Here is a 23,511-nt window from a genome sequence, read left to right on the forward strand (position 1 = left end):
CAAAAATGCAGTTCTTATGAGGGGTCGTTTATTTTGGGCCCAAACATGAGTGCCCATGGTCCAGGAACACAGATTTAGCACACCTTAAATTCCAAGTTCTAGTGAGGCAACAGTTTCGTCAGGTTTTTATAGTAATAGAGCATAGCCAAAAATCATGGCAGTTTTCAAATACAAATGGCACTATCAGGTGTGTACTTGGAGGGTAGGGTGAGGGGTTACAGTAAGATGGTGGGTGGGACTTTGTTTCAGGCTTAGGTGCCATTAGGTAACCCTCTCAGCTCTTTAAAAACTAGCACTCTGTCAAGTTAATGCACTCTAAAAGGTATTTATCTGTTTGTTGGGATGTTAAATGTGACTTCATCTGTAGAGAAAATATCTCGTGTTTGTGTGGATGTAATACTTGTCAATAATAAATTTGATGACCTACAGCTTAGGCAGAAAATAGGAAGAGGAACATCCTATAGACAGAAAGGATGTTGGGATAGTGCCGGGTGTGGGAGAGGATGCTGGGAAAGTATGAGATAGCATGAGATAGCGTGGGAAAGTTGCCCAGAAAGATGTCATGAGGCTGTATAGCCAAGGTATTTGTAAATATAATTTGAGTTTAAGTCTTATTTCTGGGAGCATGGGTCTGGGAGGAAGAACACCCTAACATCAACATACACCTGCTAGTTACACAGGTCTGACACAGAGGCAGGAATGGTGGCTTTGGAGGCTGAAGATCAGTTGTCGTTGTAGGTAGACTCTGGACATCCAACCCCTCCATATTGAGTTTAAATCACTCAACCAGCTTCTGCAGATGCAGCTTCTGTCCTGGAATTCCCATTCACACAAGGACAGAGAATGAGTCGCTATTAAGGGAGCTAAGAATAGCCCAGTATAATAGTATAATTTGGCTCTGGACCTGCAACATCCCAACTCTTCAGTCACCCGTGTGACGTACCCATTATACAGGTGGGGGATGTACTATGTGAGCTCCATAAGCCTCCTGGGTGTGAAAAATAACGCATTCCCCTCTTCTGGAATGCCTGCATTTGGGACTCTGAGGTTCAGTGACAGGCCATTGGGACACTGCCATTTCTTTACATAGTCTGTGACTGTAAGAAGAGGCTGATGTCTGTGGCATGTGCTACCACGAAGGGCCATTGGGGTCCATGGTCCTGCTGCACCTGGAGGCTGTGTTGATACCCCTAGCCTGTGCTACCACCGAAGACCACGTGGATGTCCATGGTCTGTGCCACTGCCTGAAGCCATGGTGATGTCTGTGATGTGTGTTGCTGTCAAAGGCCATGTTGGGATCCATGGTCTTACTGAAACCCTTGGTCATGTTGATGTCCCTGGTCTGTACTGTCATCGGAGACCATGCTGAGGTTCCAGGGCACATGCTGGATGCAGGGTAGATGTCACTAGAAACCACATGGAAGTCCATGATCCACACCCATGCTGACAGTAAGGGGCAAGGAAGCTACTTTTGAAGTAGCTTCTATGACTGCAGACCACAGTTGTGAAAGAGAGACAGAGAAGACTTCTGTGACAAACTCCCCTCCCACGCCCCACCTCCCCACAAAAGTAGTCACCTAAATAGGAAGCCATGGCAAAGAACTCTTAAAACTTGTGATGGGGATGCGGAAGCCAGCGCTCCACAATTGATGGCTTCTGGCGGGGGTTCGGGTGGGGAAGGACTTGGGTTTCTTTAAGGGACTGACCTTTGAAAGTTTGTCCGTGCTCCGCTGAGCCTCTGGGTAACACAGATTAGACTCATGTTTGTCTGTTTGTTTGGTTTTTTCTGGGGGGTTGTTTGTTTCCCTTATTGAGGGGAGGAGTCAGGGGTGGGGGAGGAGCTGGGAGGACTAAAAAGTGAGAGTGATAGGATGTTATGTGAGATTCCCAAATAACCGATAAAAATGTTATGTTGAAAGAAAAAGGGTACAGGCAGGTGGGCGTGGCCTATCTGCCTACAGCTGAAAATATGCCACCAGCCTCCCCACTTCTGCTGATAAGAGGAGCCATCACCTCACCGGGGCGGCACGTCGCACCTCCTTGACAGTAAGGAAAAGCGGCTTTTGCTGTCCTCACTCATCCCAATATGCTAACCATCTACCTCCCAGCCCACAGCCGTTTGTCCAGTTCTTTATTGGCAAAACCTGGCTATCCTCAGATTCAGTTTAATTGACACCACTTGGATTTAGCGTGGGACCGGGGGTTAAGGGCTCAGTTTTGCAAGACTGCCTCCACTTCAGATGCCAAGCACAAGTCACAGATCTCAACGTTGCTCACGACGTCCGTCCCATTTAGTTCAGAGTTCCCATGACCCCCCTTTGGGGGTTTGCTCATTTGGTGAAGTGGCTCCCAGAACCCATGAAAACAGTTCCCTAACTGTTGCAGACTTATTACAAAGGATATCATAAATATTTAATGAAAGCGTTTAACAAAGGATATTTTAAATATTTAATGATATATTTTATTTCATTGCAGATGAACACTAGATGAAAAAATCCATAGGGTGGGGTTCAGAAGATTCCCAAGTGCCAGCACTTTTGTCTTCTCAGAGTTGGGGTGAACTAACTACATCACTTTAGGCTCTTATTATAAATGTTATAGTCTGAATAATTTTTATTACATTAGAAAGTATTCTTTCTCATTTGCATGTGTGTTTATGTGCATGCATGTGTCTTGGCACACACGTGGAGGAGAGAGGGCAGCTTTTAGGAGTCTGTCCTCTCCTTTCCCCTTGGATTCTAGGGATCAGCTCAGGCTGTGAGGCCTGCCTGGCGATCACTTTTACCTGATGAGTCACCTGACTGGCAAGATCAAATGTTTCCTTTCTTTTTCTTTTCATTGACACAGGGTCTCACTGGGTAGTTCTGACTGCCTTCGAACTTACTACGCAGCCAAAGCTGGCCTTGAACTCACAGAGACAGAGACCCACCTTCCTCTGCCTCTTCAGTGCTGGAATTAAACATTTTGACCTTGGTGACCAACTTAACCTTTGTCCACTCTTGCCTCCCAGAGGAAGGTGGAAGGTGGGGTAGGGAGTCCTGAGCTAGAAATCCTAATCCTCCAATGTAGAATCTGTTCTCCCGGAAGCCAGCTCTCAGCCCGTGGTCAATGAGCCCTCAGCCATCTTAACGTGTAAAAAGACACTTGGCAGGCGGAGCCGAAGTTCTCAGATGAAGCCACACCTACACCAAAGATCCGGAACATTATTGGACCTTAGCTGAAGCATTATCAATGTGGAGAGATGAAACTTTCCAGATCTAGACCTGGAGTTAACTTGGGCTGTCTTAAACCCTTTTAAAAATAGCCACTTAGAAGCCAGAGAGGTATGCCCGGCAGTTAGGAAAGTGCTATGTTAATCCTGCAAGGCGGGAATGAGACCACTACCACAATTTTTGAGCCAAATTTGAAATAAGTTTATTAAATACTGGGCAGGAAGATGGGCATTGGACAGGACCATACTGGGTTCCCAGAGAATAGCTATGTTAGTCTGGTGCTCAGGAAGGCAAAACCATGAGGTTATTTACTTCCCACCTTTGTCCAATCAGGGCAAGCATACATCCTGACGTACTTCCTGCCTACATACCTCCTACACTCGAGTGGTCAAGCACATCCTGCAAGCTGGGCAACCAACCCTGGTTACGGAAGTGAAAACATACAGCTTATTATTGTACATGAATAGCAGCCCCCAGCATTCCTGGCAGAGCTATCTGTCCTTGGGCAAGTGGGGCTTACAGGCTAGAGGCATTTTTGTTTTATAGATCTCTTAAGCACAGTAATGTAAACTTACAACACAGCTTTTGCCTTCACAGCTGCCCTTGCAGAAGTTCGGACTTCAGTTTTCAGCACCCTGTCGTTCACATAGCTCAGGATAGCCTGTGTCTCCTGCTCCAGAGGGACTGATGTCCCCTCTAGACACTATGGGCACCGCACTCAGTGCATAAGCAAACAAATACGCATGCATACACATAATGAAAAAGAAATCTTTTGTCTCTTTTCTTATTGTCATCATGGGCCGCCGCCCTGCTGGGTGTTACTGGTATTGTAAGAACAAGTCATACCCAACGTCTTGTTTCTGTGGCGGTGTCCTTGATGCTAAGATCCGCATCTTTGACTTGGGACAGAAGAAAGCCAAAGTGGATGAATTCCCACTTGGTGGCCACATGGTGTCATATGAAAATGGAACGCTCTCTTCTGAAGCATGGAGGCTGCCCGTATTTGTACCAAGGATGGCTTTCCTATCCGGGTGAGGCTCCACCCTTTCCGGGTGAGGCTCCACCCTTTCCGTGTCATTCATAGCAACAAGACGTCCTGCGCTGGGGCCGACAGGCTCCTGACAGGTATTCGTGGTGCCTTTGGGAAGCCCCAGGGCACAGTGGCCAGGGTTCACATTGGCCAGGTCATCACGTCCATCCGTACCAAGCTGCAGAATAAGGATCACGTGACTGAGGCTCTGCCCAGAGCCACGTTCACGTTCTCTAGCCGGAAGATCCACATCTCAGAGAAGTGGGGCTTCCCCACGTTTAATGCAGATGGATCTGAAGACATGGTTGCTGAGAAGTGGCTTATTCCTGATGGCTGTGGTGTCAAGCGAATCCCCAGTGTGGTTCCCTGGACAAGTGGAGATCCCTGCATTCCTAAAGGCTTCCACGGTGCTCTCCTATAGCCTACCAAATCATGCTCAATAATAAATCCCTAATCAAGTCTGCAAGAAAAACCTCAAACCGTTTAATATAAGAGGCATTTACTTTTAATCTCTATCTCATTTAACAGTCTCATGACTATTATGCAAATGTCTCATAATGCGCTGTTCAGCTTAGTAGATTGTGTCTATAAACCCTACAGCTGGGGATGTTTTAAAATAAGATCTGATAAAGAGTATTTCCCTGGGACTGGAAGATGGCTCAGTCAGTAAAGTCCTTGTCACGAGAGCACAAGGACCTGAGTTGGACATGGTCCTTTGGATCATGTTTTTTAAAATGGCAGGGCCAGAATGTGTTTCTAATCCCAGCACCCGGAAAACAAAGATAGGTAGACCCCTGGGACCTGAAGAGCACCCCTGAGATTCACCTCTGATTTCATGTGGAAGGGACAGGGGCAGAGGACTCCAACTCTGCAGTGCTGTTAGCTATCTTCATTTATGATCTTCTTTGTTCTTTGGCTGTAAAATCTCTTTTTCTTTTATATAAAACACATTGTTTGGAATAACTTGAATCTTGTTTTAGAGCCAGGATCCTTCTTATTTGGCTAAGAATAAACCACGTTGTATTTCATTTAAAGCAGGGTTAGTTCATACTGACAAACACTTTGGCAATCCTGATCTGGATACTTCATGGGATGCATCCAGAGGTCAGCTGGTGCTGCTGTCAAACAAGGGCTTGGTGGGGCTGGAGGCTTTGGTTTTACCGTAGGTGTCTCTGTTTACTTTTCCGTAGCTGTGATAAGATACTCTGACAAAAGAAACTCCAGGGAGAAAGGATGTGTTTTAGCTCATGGTTCAAGGTTCAAGTCCATCATGGTGGGAGAATCAAGGAGAATCAAGTGGCTGCTCACATAGGCCCGCAGTCAGAGAGGGCTGAAGGCACTAGAGCTAGGCCCAGTTTCTCTGTGTCATAGGGCCTAGGACCCAGCTGTAAGAATAGACGAAGATCTATTCTCAATATGAGAGCCACAGAGAGCGGGACACTCTTTCTTCCTCAGGTGGCATTGGTGCCTACTTATTTTATAAGCCCGAGACTGGGAGATTAGGCACTCTGCTGTGCAACTGAGCCAAGCCCGCGGTCATCTATTAGCTAAGGTACTGGGACCTGAACCAGTGAGATGGGAATGGGAGAAGGGTGTAAGCCTCAGCCTACGGGAGAAGAAAGCAGGAGTTTAGACTTGGCCGCATACCTAGCCCAGCCACTCTGGCCTTGTATCTGTGCGGGAACACTCAGTGCAGAACTATACCTTAAAGATGACGTTAGCATCTTATTTCCAGCACAGCCACAATCAAGACGGGTCTTCCCACTTTGATAATGCAATTAAGACACGCCCCGCCCAACTCCCACCAGGAAAGCCCAGAGGCTCTTCCTCCAGGTGATTCTAGATCCTGTCAAGGAGACGATTGTTGCCACGATTGTTGTCACAAGTGAGGCAGTGTGCCAGTGTGGCACGCCAGGAACATAGTCTTCGGTTGGTCACTTTACAGCACACAGAGGCACTTTTGTCCTACTAGAAACACCTATGGAGATGTCAGTCCAGGTCTACCCACGCAAAGCTCTCACAGAGGACACACGTCTGAGAAGGTACCTGGAGGGTGACCAGGGACCAACAGTGATGCTAAGGGACCAAACAGACCTTCATTTGCTCCTGGAGGGTGTTTGCCAGAACTGAGGAGGGAAAAGAGAAGGGACCAGTGTGTTTAACCAGGCTGCCATTTGTTGTCATGATTAGCAATGCCATCTTTTATCTATGCATGTGTGTGAGTGGGGGATGTGTGGTATATGCGTGAGATGCATGTGTGGGGGTGTATGGTTGCACGTATGACTGCACAAGTGGAAGTCAGAGCAAGCCATCAGGTGCCTTTCTCTGTCTTATCACATTAAGGGAGGGTCTCTCTCTGAACCCGAAGCTCACCAAGCCGGCCAGCTAGTAAGTTTGTTTTTGACCCCCCTGTGTCTAGCCTCCAATGCTGGGATAGTGAACAGCCATGCACAGTTTTTCACATGGGTGATGGGGATTCGAACTCAGGGTGCTCGTATCCACTGAGCCATCTCCCCACTCCTTACTAATAATACTTTTTGAAAACACTTTAAAATATTTTATTTTTAACTGTGTGTCTATGTGCCTGTGAGTGCGCACTGGTGCACGTGAGTTCAATCGCCCATGGAAACCAGAGAGATGTCCTGGGGCTGGAGTTCCAGGCGGATGTGAGCTGCCCAATTTAGGTGCTGGAAACTAAACTTGGATGCTGAGAAGTGCACTTGGGTCCATTGCATGAGCAGCTTATGTTCTCAACCACTTAGCCCTCTCTCCAGCCCCTACTATCAATATCTTTAGTGAAACTGTGCAAGGTCTTTACCAAGCAACACTAACAACTCCAATGGAAACATTACCTTAAAGGTTTAGGGTTGCAACTTAGTACTAAGTGCTTGCAAATCAGGTATAAGCTCAAACAAAACATTGAAAATCCTCACCGTTATAACTTCCTGTTATTTCCTTGTTGTCTGCTGTGCTGGCCATTACGCCCAGCTTCTGCAAGTGTCCAGCCACTGAGCTGTACCTTTAGCCCTTTGCTGAGGCATATTTTGCATGTTCTTAAAATGTACATTACTTATTAATGCTCCAGTTCCCAGGGAAAGAGATGTAAATATGCATACTGTGGAGGCCTGCGATGGGTTTAGAATCATGAAAGGCTGGGCTTGGTGCCCCGCGGCTAATACATGGACTCCCAGTTGAGAGGAAAGAAAGCTCAGGGTGCCACAGCCTGGACAGCACTTCGAGGAGCTGGAGGAGGGCGCCAGAGAAGGCAGGGGGCAGAATTGCCCAACAGATAACTCAGAGCTTCTGGTAAGTTTTCGACAGCAGAGGCCAAGTGAGCACAGCTTCTGGGCAGGTTATTTTCTTTTGGCTCTGGGAAGCCTCCATATGTAGAGAGATTGGTGTTGCTATAATTCAGAGTTTGTGTTGGTGTGTGCATGTGTGTGTGTGTGTGAGCGCGCGCGAGTAATAGTGTGTGTATGTTTATACACATGCACACATACTTGTGCCATGACCTGGACAGCTTTGGGCTTGTACTGAATGAAGAAATGACAGACACAAGCCATAAACAGAAATCTGGGATCACGTGGGTCTTTGCTTGGATGCATCACGCCCGCCAGCAGCCTGGATCAGTAAACTTATTACATACAGCGGCCACAGAGGTGGGTTAGTTAATCTTGTGGGGTCATTAGGTACCTCCATTTCCATTTTCTGAAGCAGGCTTTCTCAGTCATCTTGGGGCTCACCAATTTGGATAGACCTTTAGCCAGAGAGCCACGGGAATCCTCCTGCCTCTACCTCCCTGATGCTGGGATTATAGGAATATACTCCCACACTCAACTTTTCACATGGGTGCTGGGGACTGAAGTTGCGTCCTTATGCTCGAGAAGCCAGCACTTTACTGAGACTGAGCCATCTCCCCAGGGCCTATAGGTTGGATTTTAAGTTTCCTCAAGGCTAATATTGAAGGCTTGGTCTCCAGTTTCTGGTACTAGTGGGAAATGGTAAAAAAAAAAAAAAAAAATTAGAAAGTGGGGCTTCATGAGAGGAAGTTAGATTATTGAAAAACTCCAGTTTCTTCCTGTTTCATTAATTTCTCAGACATCATGAGGTGCGATGTTTGGCTTGGCCCTGGGCAGCTCATTTACCACATCCTCCCCCAGGAAAAAAAAATCACACAACAATCCAGTGGCCTCTGCTTGGAACCAAGAGTGGAAACAAAACTTTCCTTTATTTATTTATTTATTTGTTATTTATTTATTTGTTTGTTTGTTTGTTTAGGTGTCTTGCCATGGCAACAGAACGTTGACAAGCACCGTGAACTTCTGGGTATGGTCATTGAGCTGGGCTCGATTTACTTATTCATGCTAAAGTCACTGACGGCCATTTTCACACTGTTAGACAAGGAGCCAGCAGTGAAGTTAGGAGAGCTGTCACCCTTTAGGACCCTAAAGAGCAGCATCAGACCAGAGAGGAAGCCGCTTGCACCCCGCCCCTGGGTAGAGTTCATCATTAGGTACATGGCTTCCAGGCAATGCTTGGGCAAGCATGAACTCAAGGAGTCTCTCGCTCTTTTAGTAATTACCTCTTCTGGTTACCTGTGAAGGGGAATCTTCATTGTCCTCCTGACTGGATTCATTGTCACCATGGAAACATACCTCTGTGCACATCTCTAAGGAGTTTCTAGATTGGGTTAATTGAGGGGGGACGACCCATCCTGAGTGTGGGCCACGCCCGCCTGTGAGTCCTGAGCTGAATAAAAAGGAGAAATCCAGCGGGCCACCAGCATTCCCCTCTCTTCCTGACTGTGGCTGCAGTGTGACCAGCTGCCTCCTTCTCTGGCTGCCATGCCCCAACCCCTGCCCACCATGATGGACCGTATCCCCCAAACTGTGAGCCAGAATGACCTTTCCCATCTTTCTGCTGCTTTTGTTGGGCACTTTGTCTCAGCAATGAGAAAAGTAACCACCACCCCTTCCTCGTTTTCTTTGCCCCCTCATTTCTTCAGGACCCCCTTCCCCTCCAGCCATTTTTCTCCTGCTACTTCTCCCAACTTGTCCCCCGTCCCTCTTTTCCATAGTTGTCACCTCTCCCTTCTCACCATCTTCCAGCCATCTTGGATTCTTTCCTGTCACAGAGATAGAATAACCCGACAAAAGCAACTGGTAGACAGGGCGGTTTGTTCTGGCTCCCAGTTCAAAGGTTACGGGATAGAGAAGGGATGATGGCAGGCAGAGGCTGAGGCAGCTGGTCACATTTAACCCACAGTCAGAAAGCCTAGAGTGACCCTTTCTCCTTACTTAGCCTATGGAACAGTGCCACCAACAGCAGACAGGCCTGATCTCAGCAGACCTCATCGCAGCACTCCCTCACTGAACCATCACTCTGGCCCTACCAGGTTCTGTTAGAACGCCGTCCTTCACTGTTTCCCAGCGTGTGGGGAACGTGCCCGCAGAAGCAAGAAGAGGACATGGAGTCCCTGGAGCTTGAGTTGTGGGTGGTCATGAGCTGTGGGTTCTGGGAACTGAACTCAGGTAAGTCCTCTTCGAGAGGTGAATGTGAGGCTGGGTGTACTGGTGCACACCTTTAATCCTAGCACTTGAGAGGCAGAGAGGCAGAGGCAGAAGCAGAGGTGGTGTGGTGGTGTGTGTGTGGTGTGGTGGTGTGTGTAGTGTGTGTGTGTGTGTGTGTGTGTGTGTGTGTGTGTGTGGTGTGTGTGGTGTGTGTATGTGTGGTGTGTGTGGTGTTATGTTGTGTGTGTGTGTGGTGTGTTGTATGTGGTGGTGTGGTGTGTGTGTGTGGTCTGTGTGGTGTGGTGTGTGTGTGTGGTGTGTATGTGTGTGTGTGGTGTGTGTGTATGTGTATGGTGTGTGTGTGTGGTGGTGTGGTGGAATGGTGTGTATGTGATGGTGTGGTGGAATGGTGTGTGTGTGTGGTCTGTGTGGTGTGTATGTGTGTGTGTGGTGTGTGTGTATGTGTATGGTGTGTGTGTGGTGGTGTGGTGGAATGGTGCGTGTGTGTGGTCTGTGTGGTGTGGTGTATGTGTGGTGTGTGTGGGTATATGTGGTATGTGTGTGATGTGTTATGTGTGGTGTGTGTGTGGTGTGTGGTGTGGTGTGTGGTTGTGTGGTGTGCGTGGTGGTGTGGTATGTGTGGTGGTGTGTTGTGTGGGTGTGCATGGTATGTGTGTGGTGTATTATGTGTGGTGTGTGTGTGGTGTGCTGGTGTGGTGGTGTATTGTGTGTGTGTGTACGGTGCGGTGTGTGTGTGGTGGTGTGGTGTGTGTGTGGTGTGTGTGTGTGGTGTGTGGTGTGTGTGTTGTGTGTGGTGGTGTGGTGTGTGTGTGGTGTGTTGTGTGCGTGTGTGTGGTGTGTTGTGTGTGGTGTGTGTGTGTGGTGTGGTGGTGTGGTGGTGTACGTGGTGAGGTGCTGTGCATGTGAGGATCTAACACCAAGTAGGTAGAACAGGGGTGGGGAGAGGAAAGCCCTGGAGCTTGCTGGCCAGGCAGCTTAGCCCGATGGGTAGGTTCCAGCCTAAAGAAAGATCGTGTCTCAAAAAACAGGTGAATAACTAATGAGGAACAACACTGGAGGTCAACCTTGGGCCTTCACACGCATGTGCACATGTGTGTATCAGCACATACGTGAACATGCACACATACTCTCACAAAACAAAGGACAAAAATAGTGGATCTGGATCCTGTGGCAAGTGCAGAAAGCTGAGCACGCCTGGTACTGGGGACTGTGAGTAACCGGGAACTTGCCAACACCATAATATCATTTGATAATTATGCCACCAAATATTAGTATCCTATAAATACCAGCTTTTAAAAGTCCTTATTTATCATGTCATGTGTGCCCAAAATGTGAGCGTGTGAGTGAGTACATGTGTGCATGTGGGTGTCAGAGAACAACTTCATTAAATTACTCTCCTCCCATCTTCAGGGGGTTGCAGGGATCGAACTCAGGTCACCAGGCTTCCTTGGCAAGTACCTTTACCCACACCAGTTAATGATGTCTCTCCTGGGGACTGAGAGTAACAGAGAGAACGATGTGGGTGTGCCTTTGGCTTTGCACTCTTGTGTCTTATTCAACTGTGATTAAGACAGATGTATTCATTTTGTTATATAAATAATTTCAGAGAAGGGAAGAAAAACCATTCACTAGTCCTGCTCCCAGCCGGATGAATGACAGGTGACGGAGCACAGAATCTGGGTGCTGGGAAGGAGGTGGTGGGGAGGAGCAGGATTCTCAATTCTATTCTGACATGTCACTGCTTCCTTCTGCCCTGGGCTCTGTCCCCCCAGGCATCTTGCTCTCTGGTTCTCTTTCCCTTGCTCTGCCTTTTCCTTCCCATGTATAGCTTGTGACAGAGATGACAGGGTCAGCTGTAGAAGCTTTCCGTGCTCAGGCTGGAGGCACACATGCAAATGTCTATAGCTGCCCTCACAGCCCTGGTTCTCTCCCAGAGCCATATCCAAATTCCCTGGCTGCTCTGTTGTCTTCTCTGGCTCCTGCCCCATGGCACATGGGCTGGAGAACCCAGGCTTCCTTCCCCCAAATCAGGGCAGGGGCAGTGCCAGGCGCAGCCCACATAACCAACAAAACCTCTGGGATTTGCTACAGCGGTGTTGAACTCAGCTGACAGATGGAATCATATGGGAAAACTAATTATGTATTTTTTTCCAGTTTTTTTTTTCCTGGGTATTTGTGAGTCTGCAGGAGCTTAATTTATGTATTAATTACACCTCAGAGCTAAACGAGGGGGCTGGGACACCTCACACAGCCTCTGCAAGTTGTATTAAGAAACATGGTACGCGTAGTCAGGTTTGGAGGGAGAGAGCTTCCTGCTGTTTCTTTCTGAGGGTCTCCAAGAAGCAAAAACCTCCAGATGGCTCAGGAGGGGCCACTGTGTGCCAGGCTCCCATTGTGCCTGTGGGCTGACTCGATGTACTCAGCTCCTCTGGGCATCTTCCCTGACCAGCCACTCTGGTGCCTCCCCTGTGTGAGGCTCTTCTCTGATTGGCTGTGAATGGCTGTGTCTGAGCTTCAGCCTCCGAGTCACAGGACCAGGGAGGTCTTAGATTGGTCTTTGGAATGCTGTGATTCTCAGTGGGACACCTCCACAGACAGCCCCATATGGCAGGTTAGGCCTCCCTGAGACAGGAGACAGCCCTGGACTGGACCTCTTTGTCTCTCTTCCCAATGTGGCATATTAGCAATACCCCCTTTGCTTTCCGTTACTAATTTGGCTTATTGAAGACAGGTGGCTGCACCCATCTTGGGGTACAGTGACTCCCCCCAAGTTGGTAACAGAAGCACTTACTTTACGGGACTCAGGGAAGGACTATAGGTACTCAGATGGTAGCAAACTTCCGGTGCTGAGCTGAGACACGGAACCAACCCATCTGTTCCTGGTTCACAGTACACCAGCATGTGGGGCCCTCAGATGGCCCTGCCCGTGGCTCTGCTTCTTTCAAGGGCTGGTGGGAACAGTACAGAGAGCCACTCCACGGTAAGAATGTGTATTTACACAGTAGTCACACGGACACATAATAACACAATGAGCTCATGACAGAGTTGGACATTCACAAGCGTGTAGTGATAAGGAAGGAATATGTTGGGAACACATTTCCTCACTGGGCTCTCTCTGTGGGTGATTTGCTGCATTCTGGAGCTTGAGGGGAAATAGAGCACCTGCCTAGAATCCCCCAATGAGATACTGATGGCGTGACTTTGTGACGGTGCACTTGCCTATTGATGTAGGCCATTACCTGTGATGAGCTGGGGGCGTGGCTCCATGGTAGGGCACCTACCTAGAATCCAACAGTGATGGGATGAGGGTGTGGCTCAGCTGTAGAGTGCTTTACCCAGTATGTGTGAGGCTATGGGTTTCAGCCCCGAATCAAAGGAAAAGGAAAAAGGGAAGTTCTAGTTCAGCAGCAAACGTGTTTAAATCTGAGGTCTTGAAGAAGCTGGGCATACATGCTGTCATGGAGATCCTGCTCAGCCCTGCCAATATGGCTTGGACCAAATCTTTATTTAAGAACCAAGAACATGGGAAAACATACCATCTAGGGTAAGCAGCCTGTGAATGAAGATGAAGGAGGACCATTATGAGACTCTCTGGAGACGCTGCCCAATCATCTTCTGGGCAGAGCTAGTGAAGAGTGAGTAACAGAAAGCCCCTCCCTTTGTCCTGTGGTCACACAAAGAACTAAAAGCTGAGCTTGGCTGGAAACTCTTGGCCAGGACTCTTGGACCGATTTTCATTCTTTGACAAACGTACGTCACACAGAACCTTTGCCTGTGGTCTTCATGGCTGTAGCTTCCAACCACTTGAGCTAATTGAGTCACCTGCTCGGCCAGATGCCGTGGGAGATGTTTGGGTGATTTTCCTCCAGAGATACCTCAGCGGCAAGGAATCTTTGCGAGTGAGATTCCATCCCCTCTGTGGGGGTGTTGCCTCTAAAGCAATGGAGCAGAAGCTGGGGGACGAAGGGGGATGGAAGGAGTGGGTGCTGGCAGGTGAAGGGGTTCCAAGCGGGTGGGCTTCATTCCTGGTGTTCCATCTGTACCATTGCTACCAGTTGCATCGCCAGCTTGTCTGTGGGGTGTGTGGTGGCAACCGAGATCAGGGAAACAAGAGGCTCTGTGAGTCTACCTAGCTTTCCCTCCATCCGCCAAGCAGCATGGTGACAGATTGGCTGGAGACTAGAGACTGGAGAGAGGACTACCAAGGAAGTGCCTTGTATACCAGCATGAGGGCCTGATCTCCATCCTGGAACTCACACGAAAACCCCAGCAATGCTGTCCTGTGCTGTAAGCCCATTACCGGGGAGGCAGAGACAGGAGGATCCTGTTTACTGACCAGCTAGCCTAGTCTAGTGAGCTCTCGGATAGTTCCTGTGGAACACACCTGAGGTTGACTTCTGGCCTACGAACACACACCTGTACACAAGTGTGCTCACCCATGTGAGCCCACATAAACACACACACACACACACACACACTCAAAGAAAGCCTGGCTCAAGGCTCTAGCAGACCAGATAAGCCCTGTGCTAGCATTCTCCTAGGGTTGGAAGTTAGGCTTATGGTCACACACCTCATGTAAGGTCGGAGCAGATGCTGGTTTTGGCCTCTGCAAGGGCTTCTAGCTTGTCCTGACACCTTCCCCTGAGGGTCCTGAGCTTGTGGGCTTCTGGCTTCTCCAGTGTCCTTCTTGGAGTCTCAGGCCTGAATTCCACAGAACATTTGTTTGTTTAATTTTTGAGACAGTAATCTCATGTAGCCCAGGCAGGCATCCAGTTCTGTGTAGCCAAGGATAGCCTTGCACTTGAGATCCTCTTGACTCTACCTCCCATGTTCTGAGATTACAGGCTTGCAGGACTGCCCTGCCCAGTTTATGGGGTACTAATTTGGAGCCTCATGCATTCTAGGCAGACAATCTACCAAATGAGCTCCAATCCCAGCCCACATCCTTCTTAAGTTGGGATTGGAAGAGCCTGAAAGATCTAGGAGAGGTGGCCAGCGTGTCTGATAGCAGTGCTCTGGACCCAGGCTGTCCACATACATTTGTCTTGTCCCCTTTCATGCTGCCAGCCCAGAGACAAGACTAACCCTTCCTGACAGAATCAGTTCAGCCCTGTCCTCTGAGCAGAGCCCAAGGTGGGCAGAGTCAGGCTGGGGCCAGCTGGGTGCTCTGTCCCTGATGGCTGGGCGTAGTGATAGAACTCGATAGGGCAGACGATTGGGGCCAGTCTAAGGGACCGAGAAGGAACCAGAAACTGAGACGGGCTCTGCTTCTATCTTGCAAACTAGACAACAGTCAAAAGAACAGGGTGACAGGCTTCCCTTAGTGCACAATTTGAGAGTGTATGAATGTGTGTGTGTCTGTATGTGTGAGTGTCTGTGTGTGTATATGTATGTGTGTAAATGTGTGTGTCTGTGTGTAAATGTGTACACATATGTATGTGTGTGAATGTGTGTGTGTGAGTCTCTGTGTGTGAATGAATGTGTGTGCATATGTATGTGTGTGAATGTGTATGTGTGTGTGTGAGTGCCAGTGTGTTAATATGTGTGCATATGTGTGTGTGACAGTGTGTCTTTGTGTGTGAATGTATGTGAATGTATGTGCATATGTATGTGTTTATGTGAGTGTGTGTGTATGTATGTGTCTCTGAGAGTGTATTTATATGTGTGTGTGTATGTGTGAATGTGTGTTTGAGTGTCAGTGTGTGAATGTGTGTTCATATTTGTATGTGTGAATGTGTGTCTCTGTGTGTCTTTGTGTGTGAATGTGTGAGTTCATATGTATGTGTGTGAACGTAAGTGTGTCTGTGTCTGTGAGTGGGTGTGCATGTGTGTGTATTTGTGTGTGTCTTTGAGTGTGTATTTATATGTGTGTATGTTGACATTGGAACAAATCAGTCTGCTCTGTTGCAGATGTTATTAAGTGTAGCACAACCAATTATATACAGATACACAATATTTAATGACTGCACCACTGTCTATGGATTTGGTGTATTACATATTTAATTATTAGTTTTGAGTATGTACCTACTTATATTAAAACTTTATTCCAGTAAGATGGCTTAGCAGGTAAAGATGCTTGCTGCCAAGCTTCATGGCCAGAGTTTGACTTCTGTGACAAAAGTTAAGGAGCTGAGCTGTGTAGGAGTGAATTTCAAGTGAAGCAGCTGTGTGTGTGTGTGTGTGTGTGTGTGTGTGTGTGTGTGTGTGTGTGTGTGGTGAAGTGGCATGAAGGCCCAGGTATTTACAGAGATAGGCAGGCCTGTATAACTGCTGAAACCTTATGAGTCCCATTACCAGGGAAAAACTGATTCTGGTCAAGGTTTCCTGCCCAAATCCCAACTGTGACTGCCATACAAGCTTTTGCTACCTAAGTTTTTGAACTCTATTGGTCTATCTATCTATCTATCTATCTGTCTGTCTATCTATCTATCTATCTATCTATCTATCTATCTATCCATCATCTATCTATCTATCTATCTATCTATCTATCTATCTATCCATCATCTATCTATCTATCTATCTATCTATCTATCTATCTATCTATCTATCCATCATCTATCTATCTATCTATCATCTATCTATCTATCTATCTATCTATGCATCATCTATCTATCCATCATCTGTCTATCATCAATCTATCTATCATCTATCTATCTATCTATCTATCTACCTATCTATCTATCTATCTATCTATCTATCTATCCACCATCTATCTATCTACCTACCTATCTATCTATCTATCTATCATCTATCTATCTATCTATCTATCTATCTATCTATCTATCTATCATCTATCTATCTCTACCTACCTACCTATCATTTACTGAGACAGAGTCGAAAATAGCACAGTCTAGTATGGAAATAAGTTTGTAGCCAAGGATGACCCTGAATTCCTGATCCTCCTGCCTCCACCTCCTAAGTGCTGAGATTACAGGTATGCACTACCCTTTTCAGCTTAGTAGGAACAGGTGTCAGTTGCTAAGCCTCATTACCTGAATGTGATTCCAGGAACCCACAGGGTGGAAGGTAGGAACCTACTTTTATTTGAATAGCCAGGCATGCTGCCATATGTGTGTAATCCCAGTGAAGCAGAGACACGTGGATCCCTGGGTTTGCTGACCAGGTAGCCAAGCTACTCCATGAGTTCCGTGCCTGTGAGAGTCCGCATCTCAAAGACAAGACAGATCACACTCATGCACACAAGCTACTTGATAGCTGCATGGCTTTGGAGGGGATGCTCAACCTTTCTGGGCACCAGTTTTTACATCTGTAAAATGGGGCCAGCTGGATATATTAGGAGATGTTGTTTTGGGACTTTACAAAGAACCTGGTGACATGGCTCGCGGGGCTGCAGAGAGGCCACCGCCTCCCTGCTCATCACGCCTGTTATGATTTTGAAAAGAGGTCTGAGATTTACATTTCCTGGTTGGTCCTGCTCTGGGTGGGGCCTCCCTTATGCCTAGTGCCCACTGTGGGCTGGTTCTCTATGTGGGTGGCAGGCCCCCCTGCCTGGCTCCCTTCTGGTCCCATAGCTCATTGGTATATGCTTTTTTTTTTTTTTTTTTGACTGAAGGTCCTTTTATGAATCATATAACCAGAGGCCTGGCAGGGAGCCTTTGGAATCTCACCAGTTTTCCCACTAATGAGGGCCCTGCATGGTGCAGGAGCCTCCAAAAAGCAGTTTCTAATTCCCATGGTTTCTGTGGCCCCTTCCCCCTTCGTCTGTCCTGAAACACCTCTGGTCCTGAGGCCTTCTCATTTTACATAGCTTTAAATTACATTTGTTTCTAAATGTGGGAAGGAAAGCACACGTTGCACATGTCAGGGTCAGGTGACAAATTTCCACAGTCACGTTCCCAACACATGGGTTCCTGGGAGCAAGTCAGGTGTCTGGCTTGGTGGCAGAGGCTTCTCATATTTTACCAGCCCGCAGGGTTCCTGTGCCTGTAGGTGTTCTCTGGGGCTCAAAAGCCTCTATTTATTTTTTTAAATCTCTTTTTGTTTCTCTGTTTTGTGTTGTTGAGACAGGGTTTCTTTCTGTGTGGCCCTGGCTGTCCTGGAACTCAGGCTGTAGACCAGGCTGGTGTCTACAACTCAAAGATCCATCTGCTTCTGCCTTCAGAGTGCAAGGATTTTTTTTTACTCTCCTGATTTATAAAACTCAGATCAGATGATTCTCCTGTCCCAGAACCTTTCTGAGCCTTGTAGGCAGAAGAAATACTTAGCTACCAGATAGTTTTAGTCTATTTAACCTAGAAAAACATTGTATGGCAATAAGTCTATCTGCCACTAGGGGGCGCGCCGCACAGACGCGTTCAAGGAACACCTCCAAGGAGAGCTTCCTAATTTGAATCCCAAGTTGCAAGGGGACACTGGATCCAGGCTGAGTGGTGCTGGGCCTCTGGGTGCAGGGAGACGTCAAGGGGTGGGCCAGCAGAAAGCCTGGCTGAGGGATCAATGGCTCCCGTTTGATTTTGCAAGGCCTGAAGTATACAGAGCAGAAACAAGAGACCATGTCAGAAAGAAGTTGGAAGGAGAGAGCTGACTCTCAGAGTTGTCCTTTTGAACTTTGCCTTTGTGTTGTGGTACACCTACACACACACACACACACACACACACACACACACATGTGTACAGGCACACAGGCACACACATTCACACACACATGTGTACAGGCACACAGGCACACACATTCACACACACACACATACACACACACACAATATTAATGATTCCTTTGCACTTGAGACAGTCCCAACCAGACCACACAGACCTGTGACCTAATTGTTAGTGACAAATCTCTTCACTGCCATCCACCTCAAGCTGGTTTTGTCTGCCCGGTGGAGTATTCCAGTGGGTGTACAGGCATGTTCCTATTGCCTGGGGCTGAGGCAGGAGGCAGGCTGGAATAGAGCCTGTGAGGGGCACTGCAGAGGGGTGTTGAGACAGCCGTCATGTGGCGTCCCTCTTGGTGCCAAATGTCAGAGGAACTATTACGTCTCTTTAAAGCATTCTGAAAAGTGTTTCATTATTTTGCTTGCGTGGTTGTTTTGGCCGATTGTGTGTCTGTGCACCCGTGCATGCCTGGTTCACAATGGGGGCAGACATGGGTGTCGAATCTCCTGCAACTGGAGTGACGGACAGCTGTGAGCAACCACGTGGGAACTAAAAAACAAACCCCAGTCCTGTGGAGGAGGGTCTTAGCCACTGAGCCATCTCTCCAGCCTCCAGTTATGTTCATTTCATAACGGACGACCCTGAGCATTGTGCACATAGCAAGCAGTGGTCCAGAGGCTCCAGTGTGTGTGTGTGTGTGTGTGTGTGTGTGTGTGTGTGTGTGTGTGTGTTATCGACACACACATCATTTAGACAGAATCTCTTGCATCTTTGTTGAACTCAACTTGTTAAGTATCAGAGGCTGGCCTCACTTCCCTCTGCCTCCAGAGCGCTGGGGTTGGAGTTGTGTGGCATTGTGCCAGTTTACATGCCGGCAGGGAAGGCATGCGGGTCTCCGTGCATGGTAGATAGGCACTCCACTAAGTGAGCCTTGCCCCAGCGCCCAAGTGACTTGCAAAAAAATCGGTACTACTGCTGGACAGTGGGGGTGCACACCTTTAATCTTAGCACTTGGGAGACAGAGGCAGGTGGATCTCTGAGTTTGAGGCCAGCCTGGTCTATAGTTCCAGGACAGTCAGGGCACTGTTACACAGAAAAACCCTATCTTGAAAAACCAAACCAAACCAAACCAAACCAAACCAAACCAATACAGTCCATTAACCTGACTATGGATAGCCTACATATCACAAGGTGCCCTGCTGAGTATTCATACAACTGTCTGAGACCACGAGAATACCCATGATTCTTGGTAGCCACGTCCTGTCTCCTGCTTTTCACTCCTGTGTATTAAATTATATTGTATTTATTTGTGTGTGCACTAGTGTGAGTGTGTGTGCATGTGCGTGCACATAGGAAAGAGCATGTATAAGTCAGAAGAATCTATTCTCCTCTTTGACCACATGGGTCCCAGAGATGAGACTCAGGCCATAAATTTTGATGACAGGCACCTTTACCCACTGAGACATCTTGCTGGGCCTCTTGCTTTTCTTTGTAATGGGAGAAAATGCAAAGGAAGTTTCAGTGAGAAAGTCACAATTCAAACAAAAACAATTCTCCCCTGTTTAATTTCACAAAATCCTGGTGACCCTTGATCAAGGACAGACTTCCCCACTCTCTAGTACCTGCTTGATGGATGAATTAAGATCTCAGAGCCCAGCACATGACATTTATTATTTCCCTCCCAACCTGGGGCTCAGATGGCTTCGCAGATGCAATCCCTGGGGAGCACACAGCCAGCAGAAAGAGCTCTTCGCCGGTGGCCCTTGCATCCTCACAATGACACTGGGCCACTTTTATCACACATTCCCTGATGTCACTTGGAAGCTTGGATTCACTGCTCCTCCCAGGGACACCGTCTGTGCTGACCAGTTTTTATGTCAATTTGACACAAACTAGAGTCATCTGAGAGGAGGGAATCTCAACTGAGAAAAGCCTTCATAAGGCTGGGCTGTAGGCAGACCCGTAAGGCATTTTCTTGGTGATTGAAAATCAGGCAGAGTCTCCCAATGGGGGTTTCTAAAAGGGCATATGGGACAGTGGATTGGGTCTACTGCCCTGCCTATTCTAGATACCTACTGTTGGCTTTGCAGTGGGAGCTCGGGTACAGCGACTGGGGAGGCCCTTTGGACCCCCATATCCCTCTTGATGGTGAAATAGATCTCACTGCAAAGGAATGAAAGAGGGGGGAGCTTATTCTGGAATAAAATATGAGTGCCTATATCTGAGGTACACCTATGTAGACCTTCCCAATTACCATGTTCCAACGAGGTGGCAATTTCATGAATGTTTTATAGCTACAGAACAAAGAAAATCGTGAGCATTTCAAATGCATTGCTGAGAATATTGGGTAGCAAGTCATAGTAAAGCAGGGAAGACTCAGCTCTGGGTCCTTGATGCGACGTTGCAGCATCCTTAGCTCTTGGATTGGTAGAAGCTAGGTCTCCGTGATGGTTAGTTTTATGTCATCTAGGACAAGAAAGCCTCAATCGAGAAAACATGCCTTTACGGGATTTGGCCTGTGGGCGTGTCTGTAGGTGCATTTCCTCAGTTAGTGGTTGATGTGGGAGGGCCCAGTTCACAGTGGGCAGTACCATTCCTGAGCAGGGTGGTCATAGACTGTATAAGAAAGCAGGCTGAGCAAGCCATGGGGAGCAAACCAGGGCACAATGTCACTCCATGGCCTATGCTTCAATGCCTACCACCTTTAGATTCTGCACTGATTTTCCTCCATGGTGGGCTATAATTAGACACTTAAGCTGAATCAACTTTTTCCTTCCCAGGTTGTTCCTGGTCATGATATTTGTTACAGCAATAGGGAACAAAGTTATCAAACAACGCAATGACACCATTGCAGAAGAGAACAGATGGTCACTAAGAGGGCTAAAGGCATAATGGCAGGCAAATCACCAATGCACACAAAATAAAAAATAAATTTTTTAAAAAGATGCCCCAAGGTAATTTTTCTCTGGATCTGCATGCAACATGTCAACCTCTCCACACCACTGAAACTCCACTCGGTCAGTAAGCTTTTATCTGTGGCTTCAAACCATCTCTAGTTTACTTGAGACAGTCTCCCAGTGGTTTAGAAGCCAAACGATGACCAAGGACCAGGTGCATCTGCCTCCCTAGCTCCGGATTACAAGCTCAGACTCTCAGCCACAGCCCCTCCCTTTCATTTTAAACGTGAGTTCCGGGGATCAAACTCAGTTCTCATCCTTTCCACAGCAAGCCCCTCCCAATGAATTGTCTCTCTAGCCATGGGAGCTTAGACCTTTGCTGGTGAGTGGAGGCAGAAGGTCTTTTCTGGTTGCCAGAGAAACTCTGAAATGAGGTCATCTGAGTGACCAACTCACGGAGCTATAAGGCCTTCTTCCTCATCAGGTCTGCCAAGATCCTTAATCCTTGCAATCACTTTGCAAATTGAGAAAGTGTGACTTCAGTTGGGTTTGCTGATGCCTTTCTGATCTTAATCCAGAGCGAGCCATTCATCTAGTGGGCTCAGAAAGGCAGGGGGCAGGAAGAAAGCTCTCTGTGTCCTGCCCTGGGGCCAGCCTGCCCTGTGGGAGAAGTCCTGGAAGGAGAGACATATACAAAGTGCCTGACATTTTCACAAAGCTCTGGACTCATCTCCAAGTCACACAACATGAAATAATTCTTGGATCTGAGAAACTGGATTCTGTCCTACAGAAGGAAGGCTGGCTGCCCCAGCTCTTAGCACCACGGACAGCGGCAGGACAGCTGGCAGCCTGCACCCCTGCTTAGGTGGTCCACAGAAGAGATGAAGCAGGGGGCGTCTTGTGTACTGTGTGGAGATGCTTGCCTGAACTCACTTCCACTCGCCCATGGTCCCTGTGGGTGGGAGCAAGATGAGGCTGAATCTGTGCCCCCAGGAGGGTACAGATACGACCCAGGTCGAGGTGAGTGCAGCCCCATTCCATGACTGGGTCTGAGCATATAAAGGAGAAAGGGAGCCAGGCTCCAACCTCCATCCCCATCTGCTTCCTGAATGTGAACCCAGTGTGAGCAGCTGCCTCATGCTCCTGCTGCCGTGGCTTCCTGCCATCGTGGACTGTACCCTCAAACCGTGAGCTAAAATAAAATCATCCTTCTGTAGGTTGCTTTAGTCGGGTATTTTGATTTAGCAATGAGAAAAGTATCTAATACAGGAAATGAGCCCGACTCTATTGCCAAGTTCCGTGTCTGCATCAAGACAGCACTAAGACTTCCTCTAAGGGAAGCCCACATGGTCTCTATTAGCTTTTGATCAGAGTGAGCCTCCCCAGAAATCCATGGGTGTTTGGTGAAAATACATTAGCTTACCATGAATGGGGCTGCCAAGAACAAACAGCCAGACCTTTTGGTGGCCTTTGTGACTGTGAGCAGCTTACTCTGATGCCCAGAGGACACATCTAACTCTTCTCCTGCCTCTGTGTCTCCAAATCCAGCTCTGTTGGGAAACCAAGACACTCAAAGACAGGCCTTTTCCCTAAAGAATACCTCACCATAGAGGAAGAACTCCCTTATGGGAGGCAGGATAATGCAAATGTCACCTGAAGACTGCCACTGGTCACATGTGTCACGTAGCTGTAGGACCGAGGTGGCTTGGCAGAGGCAAGGTATGCACAGAGAGACAGTGCCAGGAAGGCAGAGGAGGAGGTGAGCAGGCCACCTGCTCGTTGGCTTGGCTGGGGATCTTTCCGTCTTGTAAATGGTGGCAGTGAACAGATACTTCATGCTGGGCCAGAGATGAGGCAGTGCCCTGTGAGACAGCGGACCATGCAAAGCTCCAGCGGGCAGTAGGCGGAGAAGCTTGGCTGGTTCTCCATCCAGCATGGCTAGGCATGGGGCTGGCCCAGTGCAGAGATCCTGCAAAGATCATCTCTGCTTCTAACAACTGGATTGCAGGTGAGAGGATTATGGGGCACTTGGCCCCAGGAGGGAGCAGAACCAGGGACAGAAGCAGATCCTCTACTCTGTGAATCCCCAGCAGGAGAGATAATTAGGGCTGTAGTCGCTGCCTCTGAAAGGCCAGGCGAGGGCTTTCTGGGGCTGGCTGACCCTCTTGACTCAAATGTGTTACTGTGATCGGGCTAATAGGCCTGGCGGGCATCTTCCAGGGATG

At 48.0% G+C, this 23,511-nt stretch overlaps 1 pseudogene across 1 annotated transcript; it reads left to right on the forward strand.

Moving 5' to 3' along the window:
- Positions 1-4,007: 4,007 nt before the first annotated feature.
- LOC308421317 (large ribosomal subunit protein uL16-like) lies at positions 4,008-4,638 on the forward strand (annotated as a pseudogene). The gene has a single exon. The product of its transcript is annotated as a large ribosomal subunit protein uL16-like (transcript).
- The last annotated feature ends 18,873 nt before the right edge of the window (positions 4,639-23,511 follow it).

Source organism: Micromys minutus (assembly GCF_963924665.1).
Source record: "Micromys minutus genome assembly, chromosome: 6".
In the NCBI taxonomy this organism is placed as follows: Eukaryota; Metazoa; Chordata; class Mammalia; order Rodentia; family Muridae; genus Micromys; species Micromys minutus.